The sequence below is a fragment of the Lycium barbarum genome, chromosome 7, assembly GCF_019175385.1.
Source record: "Lycium barbarum isolate Lr01 chromosome 7, ASM1917538v2, whole genome shotgun sequence".
NCBI lineage: Eukaryota > Viridiplantae > Streptophyta > Magnoliopsida > Solanales > Solanaceae > Lycium > Lycium barbarum.
The window spans coordinates 94,008,744-94,029,985 of NC_083343.1; the positions used below are offsets into that span (position 1 = coordinate 94,008,744).

At 32.8% G+C, this 21,242-nt stretch overlaps 1 long non-coding RNA gene across 1 annotated transcript; it reads left to right on the top strand.

Annotated features, from left to right (window-relative positions):
- The first annotated feature begins 12,175 nt into the window (after window positions 1-12,175).
- On the top strand, window positions 12,176-20,059 carry LOC132603579 (uncharacterized). Its single transcript, XR_009568419.1, has 3 exons — window positions 12,176-12,318; window positions 12,420-19,526; window positions 19,876-20,059. It is a non-coding gene; the product is annotated as an uncharacterized LOC132603579 (long non-coding RNA).
- The last annotated feature ends 1,183 nt before the right edge of the window (window positions 20,060-21,242 follow it).

Below are 21,242 nucleotides of genomic sequence, written 5' to 3' on the forward strand. Positions count from 1 at the left end.
CGTCGCGGCACGACGGATACCAACTTTACCGCTTTTCTCGCCATTTGGAGCTTATGAATTTGCGCCCCAACTTTGAATCAAGATTATGATGACGCTCATGGGGCGGTGGCAGAAAAACAAATAGGCCAACTCTCGGATGTCTCATTTTGCACTTTTTGGCCTTTGAGTGAGGAATGCCATTTTGTCTTCTTGGCATAGCAAACTTTAAAATAAAAACGCTTTCTTCTTCATATCCAAAATTCTCTATTGGCTCGGTTAGTTCAACTTTCATATCATCAACCAAGCACAATGTTGAAAAATGGCTCGAATGTGGTCCAACGCGCTCAAATTCCAAGTTTGCATGAATTTTGACATTCTTACCCATTAATGAACTAGAGTCTTCAAAAACGATGTCATGAACTTTTTTATGCAACTCTAGTATCATTTCTTCAATCTCGGCATCATTCACTATTCTAGGATTTGTTGGTTGGTAATTTATGATTAGCCCTTGAAAATCAATAGTGGCCACTCCTTCATTGGAAACCAACTTAAAACTACTATCCATGGCCTTTTGATATTGAGTGTTACATTCCTCAATCTTTGCATTCAATTCGGCCTCCAATTTTTGGATAGCAATTTCAAGTGACTCCATTTCTTGACTTTGCTCAACATGCATTTTTAGATATTCTTCCATCATCCGTGAAAAGCCTTCACGGTGATTTTCATAGGCTTCAAGTTGTTGAGCTTGATTCATTAGCCAATCTTGGCTCAAAATTTCCTCTTTGTCAAGTTTTTCTTCATGGTGAGAATCGTCCAAAGCTTGTAAAAATCCTAACATGGAGAAATCCATGTTTTGGACAGTTTCATCATCTCCATGTTGAACTACTTCCCACCAATTGGCCACAATCTTCCCATATTTTTCATTTCTCGCCATAATGCCATTCAACATTTCCTCAATTTCCACTTTTCGAGAATTGGAAATTTCTTCTTCATGACTTAGCTCATTTTCTTCAAGTTGAACCATTTCTTCAATTTCACAACTCTCGTTGTGGTCACAAGAATTTCCGAGCTCATCTTGTAAATTTGAAATCTCTTCTTCAACTACTTCATTTTGAGGAATAGGCACATCCATGGAAATTGAAAATTTTTCATCCTCAAGTGATTTGTTCATTTCCAAAAATGGATTGCCCGACGAGTTCTCGCTCCTCCTCCCTTTCCCGGTCAAAGTATGCTTGGAGCAATTCCATGATACCTTCATATTCGGTACTTTGCCCTTCGTTTGCCATATCATTGTTCCTATCAAACTCAAAAGCACAACTAGCATTTTCGTTAGAACAACTAGGGGGAGGGGAAGTGAAATAATTGGGACAATCACCCCAATGTCCACCTTGACCACCACATATATTACAAATACTCTCATCATAGGATTGAGACGGTGCACACATCTCTCTCCCGGGAGCATATTCACAATCTTGCCAAAAGTGGGGTCTTCCACAATATGGACATGGGTCATCAAAATATGGATTACAACCATCAAACCCATTTTCATTCCAAGATGCCATTTTTTTTTTTATATATATATAATAAAACACAGAAAACACTTATACAAATATTTACGGGTTCGGTTCAAAGCAAGTTAGCTTATTTCCTAGATTAGCCAAAATACACCAATTGTTCCCCGGCAACGGCGCCATTTTTGATAACGTCCAAATCCACCCTATTAATTAGAATGGGCACGGTCGTATGCAAATATAATTTACCCAACTATGAGTCGGGGTCGAATCCCACAGAGAACAATATGTAGGTGATTTAAGCAGATTAGGAATTATCACTAACAATAGCTATGCCCGAACGCATCAATGGTGGTTTTTTATAAGGTTTTGATAAAATACGGAAATATAAATTCTAATCTAGAAAGCAAGTAAATTGATCAATGGCAACAAGAATGGAAGGAGGGAAACTACTTCTCAAGTAACGATCCAATCTATTTCACGAATTGTAAATAATAGCAAGTTTATGTTATTTAGCCTCGGATAATGACTCTAAATTAACTTCTTCCGAAGATTAACTAGACTACCCAATTGAAGATCCCTCAAGCAATTAGGAGCATTAAGAACACCCGAATATGGCTACAAGTGGTATTGCCTATTCCTAGGTCAACTTCCATTAGATGAGGGTTAACGCCCCAAATTCATGTTAATTATCCTATCCCAACTCCGTTTTTCCTCTTCCGAGTTTCAAACAAAGTAAATGGGCGAGTTCAAAGGTTAGCTAATCCCTTGAAAACATTCATGAACAAGAATAATTAAAATAGCAAAAACTTACTTGATTAAGAACAATGCAAATGAATAAATAAGCACAACAAGAGTGTCAATCTTAATTGTCACCAAGAGATTTCCATCAACAAGGATTAAAAAGAAGAAAGAACAATTTGTGTAGGAACCCTAGCTTCCAACTTGTGGGAGCTGCCAAAGATAATCTGATATTTTGCCCTACTTTTCTATTTATATGAACTGGGATGGAAGGCATCGTCAAAATCCGAGTTCTGGTTGAAAATTGCCGAAAATCCTTCATCGCGATCGCGCCATGTGTATGCGCGATCGCGTGGATGACGTCAGCTTCCCCTGCTCCCTTAATCGCGATCGCGTGTAGATCCTGCGCGACCGCGTGGAATTAACAACGCGCGTAGGCGCGATCGCGTTACATTCCAGCGCGATCGCGTGGAGTACAATTCCCGCGTGGGCGCGATCGCGTGGGTACTCTGCGCGATCGCGTAGAGTATTTTTCCACGGCTCTTTTCCAGAACTTCCAGTTGATTCCAGTTTTGCAACTTTTTTGCTTGTTTTCCACACTTAGGCTCTAGGGACCTCGTATTACCTGAAACATGACAAAAACTACGTAAAATGACATAGACTTGCTTAAAAACAAGTAAAACTTATAGTTAAAAAGCATCGATTGTGGTGTAAAATCACGCCACATCATTAAACCATACAGTTTGTTTTTTTTATATTAGCCTGAGATCTAATCTAGATATTAAACTGTTGTATTTGTTATTCCGCCATGTCATTTTTTTGTTATGTTCACTAAAATAAATATACTTAAAATATTTATATTTTAAAATAAGATAGAATTTAATTACTTTTTTATTTTTATTCTTACTCTAATAAATGTGAAAAGAGATTAATGTCGTAAAAAAAATTATATCAAATGGAGATCAAATAATTAATAAGGTAAATTAGTCAAATTATAATTCTAATCGACGTTTTCTTAAAACACCATGCAAAAGACAACATGACAAGTAAAATGAGCTAAACCGAGAATATTTACCAAAAATTAAAAAATAGTATTTCTTCGTTTAAATGAAAATCAATTTCTACTTTGTTTCGTTTTAAACATGTAAAATTAATTTAATAATTTGAAATAGAATTATCCAAATCAAAATTTGATAAAACATAATAAGTATTTTACACGTTTAAATTAATCGAATTAAAATTGAAAGTATCAACTGATACTTAAATATTGCTATTGTTTAATCTCAAAGAGAGGAAAATAGTTTTCTTTTAAACAAGTCTTCTCTTTTAAAAATATTAATAAATTTGCCGATTTTGTATTCGTAGCAAACATTAATATAATAAAATTTTAGATACGGAGTACAAACTACAATGTTATATTAATCGTGTTTTAAACATAATATATATATATATATATATATATATATATATATATAATCACTATTCAAAAACAACTACATACACATAGATGCACTATAATCTAAAGTGTTGGGCCCGTGCGCAGCACGGGCATAGGCCGTCTAGTTAATTAAAAGAGAAGGGAATGAAAAGTAATGGGGAATTTATTGGTATGTTAAATGTAGCACATAGTCCAAAAACTGAAGCATGTGTTCGTCCTCGTACTGCCATTTCTATAATATAGAATTGTTTTTCTATATTTCTATATATAATACTAGCAATACATGCCCGTGCGATGCACGGATCGAACATGTCTATTCACTTTAATTAATCAATCTTTAAGATTTGTATTTTGAAAATAACTTTTAAAAACATTTTAATTTTTATTATATATACAAAATATATTTTATGTATCATGACTTTAGTTGTAATTAAAAGTTTTTGAGATGGAAGGAGTCAGACTTTTTTATCATTATCATGACAATGAAAGTTGTTCATTGATGTAAAAAAAAAAATTAGTAAGAATATGAGGGAAAATTAATATTTTGATTCTAAATTTTTTCTTTTAAATTCTTTAATATTTTATATGTATACCGACAGGTTGATATTCATTTCAATTAAGTAACTGTTCAGATCCAAACATAAGAACCATTTTGGTGTATATATTGGATTAAAATATTTTTATTAAATTAATTATAAAATATATTATAATTTTTTATATTAATTGTTACAAAGAAATCAAAATTAGAAAGATATATGTTATATCATTAATCATCAAATTTTAATTCTGAAATGAAAATATAAAGTAATACATTTTATAAATGTAAAGAAACAATAATCAAAGACTGCAAAGGAGAGTAAATAAGTAAAGTGTTGATAATGAAGGAAAACGGGGATAAATGTCACTCCCTCTCTTTACTTTTACTTGTTAACATTAACATATCAAGGAAAAATAATTCTTCTTCTTATTTTACCCTTCACATTAATTATTTATTTTCAAATCATTTTCTGAAGCTATTGAGACTATATACTAATAAATATGGATATTATGATAAAATATATACTTTATTTATTAACTTTCAAAGAACGTGCAAAGTCAAAAGTGAGCAAGTTATGTGTAGGAGCATTAAAATAACTTTTGGTACAAATTTGCATTGCTATTGTTCGTACTCTTTTCACGTTTAAAGTATTGACAAAGAAGGAAAACGGGGATAATAGAAATAGAAAAGAAGATAAATATAGAATAAAAAAATAGACATATATTTTTAGTAATGTGGCCAAGTAATATGGACGAAGAGAGTACTTCATTTTTATTAATTTTTAAAGAACGTGAAAAGTCAAGTATAGTAATGTGGCCAAGTAATATGAGACGGAAGGAGTACTTCATTTATTAATTCTTAAATAACGTAAAAAGTCAAAAGTGAACAAGTAAAAGTGCATGAAGAAAATAAATATGTTCGGAGAATTAAAATAGAAGTGCACACGTGTATACATGAGAAGAGAATAAACATTCATTATGGCATATATCCATGTGGGATTTATTAATTCTCAAAGAATGTGAAAAATAAAAAATGAACAAATTAAAGTGCACGAAGGAAATAAATTTGCGTAGGAGAATTAAAATTGAACTGCATATGTCTATACATGAGAAGAGAATAAATATTCAGCTAGAACACGAAAAATCAAAAGTGAACAAGTAAAGTGCACGGAGGAAATAAATATGTCGGAGAATTAAATTTGAAATGCATATGTCTATACATGAGAAGGGAATTAATATTAAGTACTATGACACATGTCTACGTCATTTTTATTAATTCTTATAGAACGTGAAAAGTCAAGTATAGTAATGTGACTAAGTAATATGGGACGGGAGAAGTACTTCATTATTAATTCTTAAATAACGTGAAAAGTCAAAATGAACAAGTAAAAGTGCACGGAGGAAATAAATATGTGTCGGAGAATTAAAATAGAGTGCACACGTGTATACATGAGAAGAGAATAAATATTCAGTACTATGATATATGCACGTGGGATGTATTAATTCTCAAAGAATGTGAAAAGTCTAAAGTGAACAAATTAAAGTGCATGGAGGAAATAAATTTGTGTAGGAGAATTAAAATTGAACTGCATATGTCTATACATGTGAAGAGAATAAATATTCACCTAGAACACGAAAAGTTAAAAGTGAACAAGTAAAAGTGCACGGAGGAAATAAATGTATCGGAGAATTAAATTTAAAGTGCATATGTCTATGCATGAGAAGGAAATAAATATTAAGTACTATGACACATGTCTACATGGAATATAAAAATAGTTGGACAAAGTATACAAATTATATAGCTCATGGTACAAGAATTTAATGCGGGTACAATTCGTGAAGTTGTTGGTACAAGCTTGGGGAGCCGTGTTCGTCCCCCCAAGCCGCTTATATATAATGAAAAAGGGTCAAGGAGGGACGAACACAGCAGTCCCTCCTTGTACCCACTGCTTCACGAATTGTACCCGCTTTAAATTCTTGTACCATGGGCTATATAATTTGTACACTTTATTCAACTATTTTTATATCTCATGTAGACATGTGTCGTAGTACTTAATATTTATTCCCTTCTCATGTATACACGTATGCACTTTAAATTTAATTCTCCTACACATTTATTTCCTCCGTGCACTTTTACTTGTTCACTTTTGACTTTTCGTGTTCTAGCTGAATATTTATTCTTTTCTCATGTATAGACATATGCAGTTCAATTTTAATTCTCCTACACAAATTTATTTCCTCCATGCACTTTAATTTGTTCACTTTTGACTTTTCACATTCTTTGAGAATTAATAAATCTCATGTGGATATATGCGATAGTACTGAATATTTATTCTCTTTTCATGTATATACGTGTGCACTTCTATTTTAATTCTCCGACACATATTTATTTCCTTCGTGCACTTTTACTTGTTCATTTTGACTTTTCACGTTATTTAAGAATTAATAAATGAAGTATTCCTTGCATCCCATATTACTTAGCCACATTACTATACTTGACTTTTTACGTTCTTTAAGAATTAATAAAAATGAAGTACTCCCTTCATCCATATTAACGTAGACATGTGTCATAGTACTTAATATTTAATTCCCTTCTCATGTATAGACGTATGCACTTTAAATTTAATTCTCTGACACATTTATTTCCTCCGTGCACCTTTACTTGTTCACTTTTGATTTTCGTGTTCTAGCTAAATATTTATTCTCTTCTCATGTATAGACATATGCAATTTAATTTTAATTCTCCTACACAAATTTATTTCCTCCGTGCACTTTAATTTGTTCATTTTTTACTTTTCACATTCTTTGACAATTAATAAATCTCACGTGGATATATGTCATAGTACTGAATATTTATTCTCTTCTCATGTATACACGTGTGCACTTCTATTTTAATTCTCCGACGCATATTTATTTCCTCCGTGCACTTTTACTTGTTCATTTTTTTCACGTTATTTAAGAATTAATAAATGAAGTACTCCTTCCGTCCCATATTACTTGGCCACATTACTATACTTGATTTTTTACGTTCTTTAAGAATTAATAAAAATGAAGTACTCCCTTCGTCCATATTACTTGGTCACATTACTAAAAATATATGTCTATTTTTTTATTCTATATTTATCTTCTTTTCTATTTTTATTATCACCGTTTTCCTTCTTTGTCAATACTTTAAACGTGAAAAGAGTACGAACAATAGCAATGCAAATTTACACCAAAAGTTATTTTAATGGTCCTACACATAACTTGTTCACTTTTGACTTTTCACGTTCTTTGAAAATTAATAAATCAATTATATATTTTATCATAATATCCATATTTATTGGTATATAGTCTTAATAGCCTCAGAAAATGATTGAAAGTGAATAATTAATGTGAAGGGTAAAATAAGAAGAAGATTTTTTTTCCCTTGATATGTTAACATCGACAAGTAAAAGTAAAGGGAGGGAGTGACATTTATCCCCGTTTTCCTTCATTGTTAATACTTTACCTATTTACTCTCCTTTGCAATTTCTGATTATTGTTTCTTTACATTTATAAAATGTATTACTTTATATTTTGCATTTCAGAATTAAAATTTGCTGGTTAATGATATAACATATATCTTTCTAATTTTGATTTCTTTGTAACAATTAATATAAAAAATTATAATATATTTTTTAATTAATTTAATAAAAATATTTTAATCCAATATATACAACAAAATGGTTTTTATGTTTGGATCTGAATAGTTACTTAATTGAAATGGATATCAACCTGTCAGTATACATATAAAATATTAAAGAATTTTAAAGAAAAAATTTAGAATCAAAATATTAATTTTCCCTCATTTTCTTACTAATTTTCTTTTACATCAATAAACAACTTTCATTGTCATGATAATGATAAAAAAAAAGTCCGACTCTTTCCATCTCAAAGAATTTTAATTACAATTAAAGTGATGGTACATAAAATACATTTTGTATATATAATAACAATTATAATGTTTTTTAAAGTTATTTTCAAAATACAAACCTTAAAGACTGACTAATTAAGGTGAATAGACTTGTTCGCCCGTGCATCGCACATGCATGTATTGCTAGTTATATATAAGTGCCTTAAATGGACTAACACAACATTGAATATTTGTACTAGAAGCTATATAAATTGTACACTTTAACACAACAATAAATACTTGTACCAAAAGTTATATAAATTGTATACTTCAACCAACTACTTCTTTATCCTACGTGGACTTATGTCATAGTACTGAATATTTATTTTCTTCTCATGTAGTCCCTCCATTCACTTTTACTTATCCACCTTGGACTTTTCATGTTGTTTAAAAAATAATAAATAAAGTGCGTAATTTATCAATATACTCTATTGATTAGTGCATATTTTTATTAGATTTGGGATTTCACTGGGTTGTTGTTGTACCCTATTGATTAGTGCATATTTTTATTAGATTTGAAAAATGATTTGAAGTGAGTAATTAATAATATGGGTAAAACAGAAAAAAATAAATTGTCTTATCTTGATATGCTAAAAGTGACAAGTAAAAGTGAAAGTTTATTTTTGAAATACTGGACAAGTAAAAGTGAACAGAGGGAGTATACACGTATGCACTTCAATTTTAATTATCCGGCACATATTTATTTCCTCCGTGCACTTTTAATTGTTCACTTTTGACTTTTCACGTTCTTTAATAATTAATAAACGAAGTACTCCCTCGGTCTCATATTACTTGGCCACATTACTAAAAATATATGTCCAAATTACTTGTTCACTTACAAAACCAAGATAAAATTAATTAAATCTTAATTTTGATTTCTTTGTAACAATTATTTTTATCTATAATTGTTAATATAAAAAATTATAATGTAACTAATTTACCCCTTATTAACATATTTTTTTAATTAATTTCATAATAATATTTTATTAGTTTTGCTTTTAAAAAATCCAATATATACAATAATGGTTCTTATGTTTGGATCTGAATGGTTAGTTAATTGAGATGGATATCAACCTATCGGTATACATATAAGATATTAAAGAATTTAAAAGAAAAAATTTAGAATCAAAATATTATTTTCCCCTCATATTCTTACTAATTTTCTTTTTCACATCGATGAACAACTTTTATTGTCATGACAATGAGAAAAAAGTCCGACTCTTTCCATCATGTTTTAACTATAACTAAAGTGATGGTACATAAAATACGTTTTGTATATGTTACTATATATAATAACAATTAGAATGTTTTTAAAAGTTATTTACAAAATACAAACCTTAAAGACTGGCTAATTAAAGTGACGGAGTTTAAGAAATAAATATAGACTTTTGAATTTTTTGGTTTTAAATTAAAAATGTGTATAATATACTAATAAAATATCCTTTGAATCTTGTGATTATAAACTTGATATATAGGATATTTGAATTGTCAACTTACTAAATATAAAAAGAGGCATACATAACCAAAATAAGACAAATTTTAACAACAATTGAGAAATTAAGGGGAAGAATAAGAGGAAAAGAAATAAAATATGGAGACTCACTAAGGAGAATTACGGTATCCTTTGCAAAATATACAAAGAAACACGTTGGGCCCCGTGCATCGCACAAGCATAGTTTGCTAGTATTATATATAAGTGTGGAAGAGGGACCAACACAACATTGACTATTTGTACCAAAAGCTTTAAAAATTAGACACGCAATGAATGCTTGTACCAAAAGCTATATAACTTGTACACTTTAACCAACATTTTAATTTTAATTCTCTGACACATCTATTTCCTCCGTGCACTTTTACTTGTTCACTTTTGACTTTTCACGTTCTTGCTGAATATTTATTCTCTTCTCATGTATAGACGTATGCAGTTCAATTTTAATTCTCCTACACAAATTTATTTTCTCCGTGCACTTTTACTTGTTCACTTTTAACTTTTCACGTTTTTTAAGAATTAATAAATCCCACGTGGACACATGTCATATTACTGAATATTTATTTTATTCTCATGTATACATGCATGCACTTCAATTTTAATTCTCTGACACATATTTATTTCTTCCGTGCACTTTTACTTGTTCAAACGCCCAAGGTGGACGAACACATCAACAATGAGTTGTACGAAAAGCAACTGAAATTGTACTCTAAGCAGGGATTAACATGTGTACATTTCAGAAATTGGACATTAATTCTACCTCTTGTGTGTTTACTTTTTAAGTCCCCACATGTCCGCAATGTCTCAATTGTCCTTTTATTTTGCATATACTCCCTCTGTCCCAATTTAAGTGTCTACATAACGACTAGACACGGAGTTTAAGAAATAAAGATACACTTTTGAATCTTGTGGTTCAAAATTAAAAATGTGTATAATATAATAAAATATCCTTTGAATCTTTTGATTATAAATTTGACATGTAGGATATTGTAATTGTCAACTTACTAAATATAAAAAGAGGCGGACATAATCAAAATAAGACAAATTTTAACAACAATTGAGAAATTAAGGGGAAAAATAAGAGGAAAAGAAAAAAAATATGGAGACTCACCAAGGAGAATCGCAGTATCCTTTGCAAAATATACAAACCATAAAAACTAATTAAATTGAGTGATCAAATTAATCATGTTGGGCCCCGTGCATCGCACGGGCATAGTTTGCTAGTTACTATTATATATTTTTTTAAAATTTTATTTTAGATTAGAAATGGGAGTTGGGGGTACGAACAAGGGACGACCAAGGGCAACTCTGAAACTATGAATGTTGTTGGGGGTAAAATGGTACTTTACACCTATGCTTGAATGTCAACAATACGGGTCCAATGTTAAAAGAGTATGACAGAGACACATCAAGAAGTTGGAATTCCTTCACCATCTCTTCATTCTTACTCTGGGCAGTCCGCAGCGGGAAAGTTGAACGAACACGACATCAAAGATTACTTAAAAAGGATCTTAAATTGTACAACTCCTATAAACTTTTCCGAATTCCACTTTTCGAACCACGTGTAGCACTTTAAACATTATTAACACTACATTTGGGTTTAGTCAGTGTATTTCTCTTCTCTTTCACTACTCTTTGTTCCATGCTCTCTACAATTGTGCCTTGATACTCCTTAGTTGGAAGTGCCAATTCTCTGTTTGGTGAGTATTTTTACTTCTTTTAGCATTGCTCTTTTTGCTTCAGTCTCACAGTGTCACGCTTCTCTTTTGGGTTTAGACTTTTGCTATTAATTTTGGTGTGTTTATTTTACAAATATCTATCTTAATTTGATTTTATTTCTGATCATTGTTTGTTGGGTATTGTTCGTTTCCTCTTCTTTTCCTGAATGTTTTAAGTTTCTGATGAGTTTATTCCACAAATTTCTTTCTTATTTAGACTTTATTTTTATTCATTGTTTGTTGGGTATTGTTCGTTTCTTGTTGAATTTTTATATATGTGTTCGTAATTTGATCTAATTTACTCCTGCCCACTTGGATATAGACACATATTGTAGGAATCTTCTAGGGGATACCAATCTGAATTTTTGGGGACCGAAACTTAATTCTGAAAGCAATAGCTACTTTAAGAACTCGATGAGATTCTAATTCATGAATCACTAATTTAAAGCTCAGAAAGTGATTCAATTCAAAAAAATTCCATTTTTTTTTAGAAAGGAAATCCCATTGAAATTTCATTCTCATTTATAAGGATTCCAGCTTCAATATGTGCTAATTTCCCTCCCTCCTTTCTTCTTAATGAGTTGTTTTCCCCGGTTCAACAGAATGTCCACAAACAAAGATGCTGCGGCACTTAGAGCTCAAGAGAATAAGGAACAACGACTGCGGCACGTAGAGCTCAAGAGAATAAGGAACAACGACACACTAATTGAAATTTGAGACGTCGCACCAGATATGCACAAATGCACACAAACATATATATATATATATATATATATATATATATATATATATATATATATATATATATATATATATATATATATATATATATATATTATGTGGATGTGTCGTTTCTTTTTTTTTGTTTGCTATCCTGATTACTCTCCTCTTTTTTCGTCTTCTACTTTCAATTGCAGAGTTCGTGATGAAAGATCATTTTGTAGTGAAAAATAACGAGAAGGCCTATATCGGTATGCACAATGGACATGTCTCTCTAGATAATTTGAAGGAGGCATTTCTTTTTCATTAATGATTCCTAATAACAAGCTTTAGCTTCTTGATTTTTTTGCAGGATTCATTGTTGGTGGACAATAACGGTAACAAAATGTCCTTTAATTGTAATTAAAAAAAACTTCAAATTAAGATTTTAACTAAATATCTTTGACTAAGAGATGTGTGTAATGGATGAGAAAAAGAGTTAAAAGCGACAAAACAAAAAAAAAAACTTATGGAAGTGGTCCATGTTCTTTTTTCCAACAATTGCTTAAGTTGTAGCATACTTTTTGTTGTTTTGTTAATGGGTCATATCTCTTTTCCGGTGTTAATTAATGGGTAAACATTAGAATTGATATTTTGTAGACTTGAATGGAGAAAAAAGTGTGAAATCGAGGGGAAGTCCAGAGCACCAATACAAACACCATATGTGCATCCAAATTTAATTCCATGGAATGGTACATTCATGGAATGGTGCATTCATATTATTTTATTGACATTTTGATATTATGTTAAGAATAAGATATTTGTGTAAGCCACGATATTTTAATACTGTGTTCGCAGGATTTATGAAGACACATTTTAATTCAACATGTAAGAAACTTCACTTTGACATCATCCTGAAGCTAAGATTATTTATTTCATCATGAAGAAATATATGAAATCACTCAAACCTTCTAATAGAAATAATGTTCTAATTTGACCAGTTTTTGCAGTCAAAAGCATTTAAAAGTCAACAAATTGTTCAATTTGTTTTCCTTTCCATGTTCATGTTAAGGTATTGGTTTTCCTATTAAAAAATGTCACAACCCAATTTAGGATTGCACGAGCACCTACCTTCCCCTCCTTGATAGGCGAACCCTCAATTAATAACACAGTAATCAAGTAAAGACAATAGTGTTGAGATAGCTAGATATTTATGTACGCAGATGTATACACAACAGCTAGAACTCAATCTAGCAGCTAGAACTTAGTCTAGTAGTAAGTTATCAGTCTAGTAGTTAGTTAGTCTAGTCAGATAATTAGTTAGTTAGTGAACACAGATGTGAGTTGGTTAGTTAGGATATTTTGATCAAGTTAGACAGCTGTATACATCTATCATTTTCCTATCTTCATACTTGTATATATTGAACAACACACATAGAAATGAATTCAGTTGATTTCGCATACTTTCTCTCATTTGCTCTTGCTCCTTCTCAGTTGCACTTAGCTCAATAGCTTGAGCTGTTCAACAACGACAGATTTAACTACTTGAATTCAATTGCTCTAAACTTCAAATGGTATGCGTATATCGCGATCCTAATCTCAATTTTGATCACTGGTTTGATTCCATCACTTTTCTGAGATTTCTGTTGTTTTGTTGTTTTTCTTCGAAAAACTGCAAATTCATGATCGTAACGGATTGTTGTCCTCAAATTGCGGTTGACACCCAATTTTGTCCCGTCTTCCCCAAAATACTTATTTTATGCTTCTAATATTTTTGGCAACTTAAGAAATAATTATTTATATTTCACTATAATTATTAGCTTTTTACCGGCGTTTCATTATTCCATTGCAGTCACTAGCTGTCATTATTTTTATTACCACTACCACTATTATCCTTATCCAGGTATTATTATTATTACCAGTATTATTATAATTCGCATTATAATCATTTCAGCATTTTTACCATCCTATGCACACGCATCACATTTATTTTCGTGCAATTAAATAATAGCGTTTATTTACTGTTGAACTTTTAAAATATTATCGCACGGTTATTGCGACGTCTTATAATTTTATCTGAGCACTAATAATTACATATTTTATATTAGGTGATATTTTAGCACACATTAGTGTATAGTTATTTAAAATGGGTCTTTTATTTAAATTTAAAAACCCAAATCGTTCTTTCATTCAGCCAATATTAGCCCAAACCCGAGTCCAATCAATCCACATTATTTTTTCGGACCAGCCCATTGTCATCTAAAATAATACCCAGCCCAAAAATTACCAGCCCATTCCATCAACCCACTACCCGCCAACCCGATCGGCCCACGTTTTAATTCACCCATCCAGCCCATTATCCACCGTCCGACCCGGCTCACACCACATTATTCATCTTCTAAACCTAATGAACCCATCTTCAGCCGCCCTACCCCCATCTCCTCTCTCTCCTCTCTCTCTCTCCTTCCTCTCTCTCCTCTATTTTTAGCTAAACTCCCTTTTTCTTTAGCCATGGACAGAACTTTCGTGCCATTTTAGTGCAAGTCTTCATCTCTTTCTTCTGCAAGCATGAGCGCCTCTCCTTATTTCCTATCCCTTTCCTCTTAAAACAATAGTTTCAACGTCCCTCAACCATGGCAGCCTTAATCTTTCCGTTTGAAGCAAAAGGATCTATCCCTTGTACCCGAGACTGATGCATTTCATAAGCCATGTGAAGATTTTTCCATTTCACACTTAAAAACGCTTGAGCTCCCTTCAAATCTGAAACGAAATCTCACCATTTTGGTGAGGGATCCGAAGCGTATCTCAGAAATTTTGTACATTTTTTTTAAAATGGGTGTCTTGACTCGATTTTGAATAACAAATATCTTAAATCTCGCCCCAATTTCTTCTTTTAGAACCCGAGGCAAAACCCTAATCCTATCCTATAAATTCAAAGGCATGAGTCTATTAAGGGAGGTTTTTTTTTAGCAGCCCGAATCCCCTAAAAATATTAATCCTTAATCACTGCTTCTTGATATTAATCGGAAATACCAAACCATTTTTTATTCCCTTTTTGCCCTTGTTGCTGTTTCGAATCCGAGTGCATGCAAACTCGGAAGTTGTAGTGTGTCGAGGGTATATCCGAGATTCAAGCCTAGTTCGCTGCACTTGGAAAAGGCGAACCCCTCCCCTTTAATTACCTTTTTTTCTGAAATTGTTTAGTTGTGAGTTGTTTATGTGTTTTATTATATGTCGTTTCTGCTTTTTATATTTTGATTAGCATAGTATTCTTTAGCTTAGGTTGATTATGCTAGCTTAGTTCTTCCCTATATATGCAATCTTGGGTTAACAATGTGTTTAGGTACATGTTATCAATGGCTAATTTGATCAGTTATAGGTTCAGTTTGGTTAGAGATTTGCTAATCGTGTTTGTATGCCTAAATCTTGTATGATCAGTTAGCCTATTGTCTGTTTTAAGGCAAATATGAGTCATTTACTTATAATGTGTTGAGTCAACTGGTCCAGTCAAGCATGTTCATGCATTAATTCGGTTTTTGTTAAATCTGAAGCTGTTTTGCATAAAGTGTAGACAGTGGAGTTGAAAATGTTGGCCTGGTCGAGACACTGTTATTCCTAACTGTTGCTGCCCTGAGTCCAGTTTCTTTGTTTTCTTTGTCATCTGGGGCATGTCATTTAATCTGTATCGTGTAGAAGTAGTCCTTGGTTTGATTAAATGGGATAGTCTGATAAGTATGCTTTAGGTTTGGATCCTGAGATTGCTGACGCGAGAACCGAATGTCTGTGCATAAAATTGAGTTAAATATGCTATCTCAAGCTGGTTAGCTATGTCGAATATTTTATAGGTCTTTGAACCTGTTAAATGCTTCTGTCTGTGGAATAGGGATTCATATGCAATGACACTGCTTTATTTGAAGTCTATGTTGAGTCTACAATAGTTCTGGTATTCTTGATAGGCCTTGTTATTTGTTCCCTCGAATAAGTCACATGAGAGTAGCCATTCGTCTCTACTTGTTGTCCGAATCTATGTCAAACTGAATGCTAGACTTACCTCTCTGATCTAAAATGTACACTGCACAGGATCGTAAGTCTTTGGTTTGACAGCATGGCTGGTATATTTAAAGCATGCTTACACTAGTTTAAAGCTGAATCTAGATCCATTGCATTACTCTTTAATGGCTCTGTTCCGAAATCGTGAAAATCTATCCTATCTGTTTTGGTTGTTGGTTAGTCGTATGAGTCTCAGAATGTTGTTTTTTGTTTTGCACTAGTGAGCATACTGATGAGGCCTGCTTGCATACTCTGCCCATTTGGGTTTATGTCCATGTTTCAAAATAACTCCGCAGCATTTGCTTAATTGGGTCTACGTGTACTACTTATATCTTGAGATTTATTGGGCATCTACTGCTCCTTTGCTGAACCTGTTATGACTTTATTTTTTAACCAAGATGTGAAATATGCATAAGTCTGATTTCGTGTGTGGATATGCTTGTGTACAGACTATTCCCAGTCTCATATACACTTCAGGGTGTATGAGTTGGGTTGCTTTATGTATACACGGCATATCACTCTCTATTTGATTGTGATAATCTACTGTTATTAAATTTTGGGCCTTCCTTTCCTCTTACCGTGTTGGGCCTCTATATGTATAATAGACTTATTCGAAATCCGGCCCAGTTTTCCTATTCTCGTGAAGTCACTCGTTTGGGCCGCGAATTGTTTGTCTTAAGCCGAATTAAATTCAATTTTCTTATTGTTATGTGATGGACTCTCTTTGAGTTATGAATTTTGCATTATTAATTATCTAGACCCACACTAATCCTTTTCTTTTGTTTTTATGCATGACCATCGCATACGAGTCCGAGGGACTCGTTCTTCTTCCGCATTCGGTGTTGGGCTAAAAGCCCAACGAAATCTTCTCGGGTCCTCCCCATCAGTTCTGTCCGCAACAAAGAAAATAGAAAACAAAAATTCTGGGCCAAAGCCCAATAGACAGGAACAGCCGCAGCAGTCTATATAAAGAAATTACTGGGCTAAAAGCCCAATAGCAGCAGATCAGCAGTCCTAAAATGGGCTGAGCCCATTTAATATCATTTGCTCCTTTATTTCATTTTATGCATTTGATTTGTATTTGTGCAACTAATACTTTACTTTGTTTATTTCCTTAGCTAGAATGAACCTTAGCAAAATTAGTGGGGTTTAGTTTTAGTAATGGGCTCAAGTATTTTATAAATAACTCTTCAAGTTTGAATCAATCACGCATATTTTTAATTAAGTATAGTTAATAAAAAATAACAAAAGGATAAAGAAAATTCACATTAGCTATTTTTGTATTTTGTTTATACTCCTAAATCGCAAAAATCAATTAATACCTCGCCACTCGAGATATCTCAAATATTTATTAAAACGCTGTACAAACCCACATTTTCTTCTACTATATGCAAATTATTATATTTTATGCAAATCTTATTTTAAATACCATTATTATTTAAAGCCTTAGCAACATTTATAAATTTTATTTTAAATGGCATTTGAAGTCTCCTTTTATGCAAAATTATTATATTTTCTACAAGTCTTATTTTAAATAGCCTTTTTTTAAGCCTTAGCAATATTTATAAGTCTATTTTTAAATAGCATTATTATATTTTCCTTTAAAATCTTAGCAACACTTACAAGCCAATTTCTTAAAATTTAAATGCTACATTTGCATCTTTAACTTTAATTAATTAACCTAAGTTTGGACGGTAACCGTGATTAACGGATTCTAAAGGATGCCTAACCCCTTCCCTTTAGGATAATCTAGAACTCTTACCTAGAATCATAAATTAAGTAGACCATTAACGGCGGTTTAGTTAGCCTTTACCTTAGTTAATAAATTAGGTGTCCTAATTCACCGTTAAACTAATTAGGTGGCGACTCCTTAAAATAAATAAAAAATAGGAATCACCAATATGTTGTACTCTAATTTAACCCGTTTAAGTGGGGTATAACAATTGCTACATAGTTCATACGTTGTTAGTTCATTTATGCAATTACACACTTTATGTTTTCAATTCAATTCTGCAAATTCGAGCTTCAATTCGCAATTTAGTGATTTTCAACCCTAGTTTAATTCTTCAGTTTACTGTGAGTTTTCAATTCAACTCAATTCTTCAGCTTGAGGTTCATATTATCTAGATTTTAGCATCACTAATTGTGACTTGATCTAATCTCTTCAATATCATTCGAACTCCAATACATCATGGCTATAGAACAGACTGAGGAAACAAGCCAAACGAACTAAGCAAGTAGAGAAACCATTGATCCAACAAATATTTTGTATGTACATCCATATGAAACTGCAGGAACCACACTACTTCCTAGTGTTTTTGATGGAACTAGATACAGGTCATGGCGTGGTTCAGTACTTAAGGCTCTTTCAGTCAAAAACAAAACTGGATTCATTAATGGGAAATGCGCAAGGCCAGCTGAAGATTCACCTGCTTTTGGAAATTGGGAGGTGTGTGATGATATGGTAACCGCTTGGATTTTGAATTCATTCTCAAGAGATATAGCAGACAGTCTCCAATATGTAAACAATGCTAAGGAACTTTGGCAAGAGCTAGAAGACATATATGATCAGACGTATGGTGCAAAATTGTATCAATTACAAAAGGAGATCAATGATCTTTCACAAGGAAACCTTGACATCACTAGCTACTACACCAGGATGAAGAAACTCTGGGAGGAACTGAATACTTTGTGCATTCACACAACTTTCACTTGTCAATGCATTTGTGGTGCCAAGACTGGAATGCTCAAAGCTGAGCAAGATAGGAGATTGATCCAATTCCTCATGGGATTAAATGAAGTTTATACAACTGTGAGGGGGAGTATCTTGATGATGAACCCACTACCAAACATTGCACAAGCCTTTTCTATCTGAGTTCAAGATGAAAAACAAAGAGAGGTCAAGCCTAGGAATCAACTAGCTTTTGAATCAACATCTATGAATGTTCATGGTCATGGAGCAGCAAATGCAAGCTTTAGGACAAACTACCAAACCAACAGACAAAACCAATATAGCAAACCAAATCACAGTAAGTCTACAAGGCAATATAGAGCAAGTGGATCAGGCACTTACAGAGAAGGACACAACTACAATAGGACTCAACTGTTTTGTGACCACTGCAAGAAGCCTGGTCATACTAAGGATAAGTGTTACAGGTTGCATGGATTTCCTCAGGATTTTAAATTCACCGAAGGGAAAAATATAGGTTCTGTTGCAATATCCATGGAGGATACAATGAGGTCACTGAAAGGAAGAATGATGAGTTTAATCAGAAGGCGCATGATAACTATCAGAAAAATAATCAAGTTGTACAGAGTCTGACCAAGGAACAATACAATCAACTGCTCACGTTCCTCATCAACAACTTTCCACCAGGAAATGCAAAACATACTCCAAACAACATCACTAGTGGAGCAGTGAACTTTGCAGGTATAATTGCTTGTTACTCTGTATGACTAAGATTAGTGGACTTTCTTGTGTATGTAAGAAATTATCTGCTGATTCTTGGATAATAGATTTCGAAGCCACAAACCATATGACATACAACAAAACCTTACCGACAAATGTTACCACATTACCTTACCCTTTCCTACTCACCTTGCCTAATGGATATAAGGTTAAAGTAACAGAAATTGGGAATGTTTGTCTTATTTCAACACTGACTTTGTGTAGAGTATTGTTTGTTCCTAGTTTTAAATTCAATCTCATATCAGTTCACTGCCTGTGTGTTCGACTCCAAAGCATTGTTAGTTTCAACAGTTTTTCTTGTGTCATGCAGGCCCCTTCTCTGAAGAGGCCTCTGGAGATTGGTAGGGCCAGAAATGGCCTATACTACGTTTGCTCAAAGTGTCACAATCGCAGTTCATCGGCAGGGTGTAACATCTCAAATTCTGTACCTAGTCTATCTCAGTCATTTACTTGTCCTTTCATATGTGTTGATCAAACTCCATCATCATCATCACTCAACATTGTAAATAATTCACAATCTGATAATAAAGGAGTTTGTACTGCTGATTCATACTCTGATGATAAAAGAACTTATGCTGTTTTAAATCTATGTTTGTCTTCTGCATATTATGAAAGTAATGCATCTCCTGAGAATAATGCTGATTTTTTGTGGCATCAAAGGCTAGGACATGTACCATTTGTGAGAATGAAGGGGATTCCTTCCTTACCCCATTTTGCACCCAAACAACCTTTTGTGTGTTCCATTTGTCCAATGGCTAGGCAGTCTAGATTGCCATTTTCTCATAAAACTTCATCCACCAGCATAAAACTCTTTGACCTTTTACATGTTGATATGTGGGGACCATATCATGTCCCTACTTATGACAGTTATAAGTACTTTCTCACACTGGTTGATGATTTTAGTAGGTCAACCTGGACACACTTACTGAGTTGTAAAAGTAATGCCCTTCAGTCAATAAAGGCTTTTGTGTCTCTCATAGAAAACTAGTTTCATATCACAATTAAAACTATTAGATCAGATAATGGTCTTAAGTTTGTCAACAGTGAAGCAATGAAGTTTTTCCAAGAAAAAGATATCATTCATCAAATAATCTGTCCATACACACCACAACAAAATGATGTAGTGGAAAGGAAACACAAACACCTCCTTGAAATAGCAAGAGCCCTGCTATACCAATCCAAATTACCCCTTAGATATTGGGGAGAGTGTATCCTAGCAGCACATATCTGATAAATAGATTACCTTCCATAGTCTTGCAAAATGAATGCCCATATGAACTTTTGTACCAAAAGAAACCAAGTTATGCACACCTAAAAGCCTTTAGTTGTCTATGTTTTCCTACTACTCTCAAGAGTCATAAGGAAAAATTTGAACCAAGAGCCTCCCCACACATATTCATAGGATACCCCTTTGGCTCAAAAGGTTACAAGGTCCTGGATTTGACCACAAAAAGATTGCATGTATCTAAAGATGTTGTTTTTCATGAAAGCATGTTTCCTTTCTCTATGTCTCCTATTGTTCCTACTTTTCCTTCTGTTGTTAAAATGGTAAATGCTGGTTTTAATGACTTAAATCCTATTACAATCAATCTTGACACTAGTCAGCTAGGCATAAGTCAGATTGCTGATTCTGTTACTCATGAACTTGTATCCATCCATGCACCAATATCACCTAAA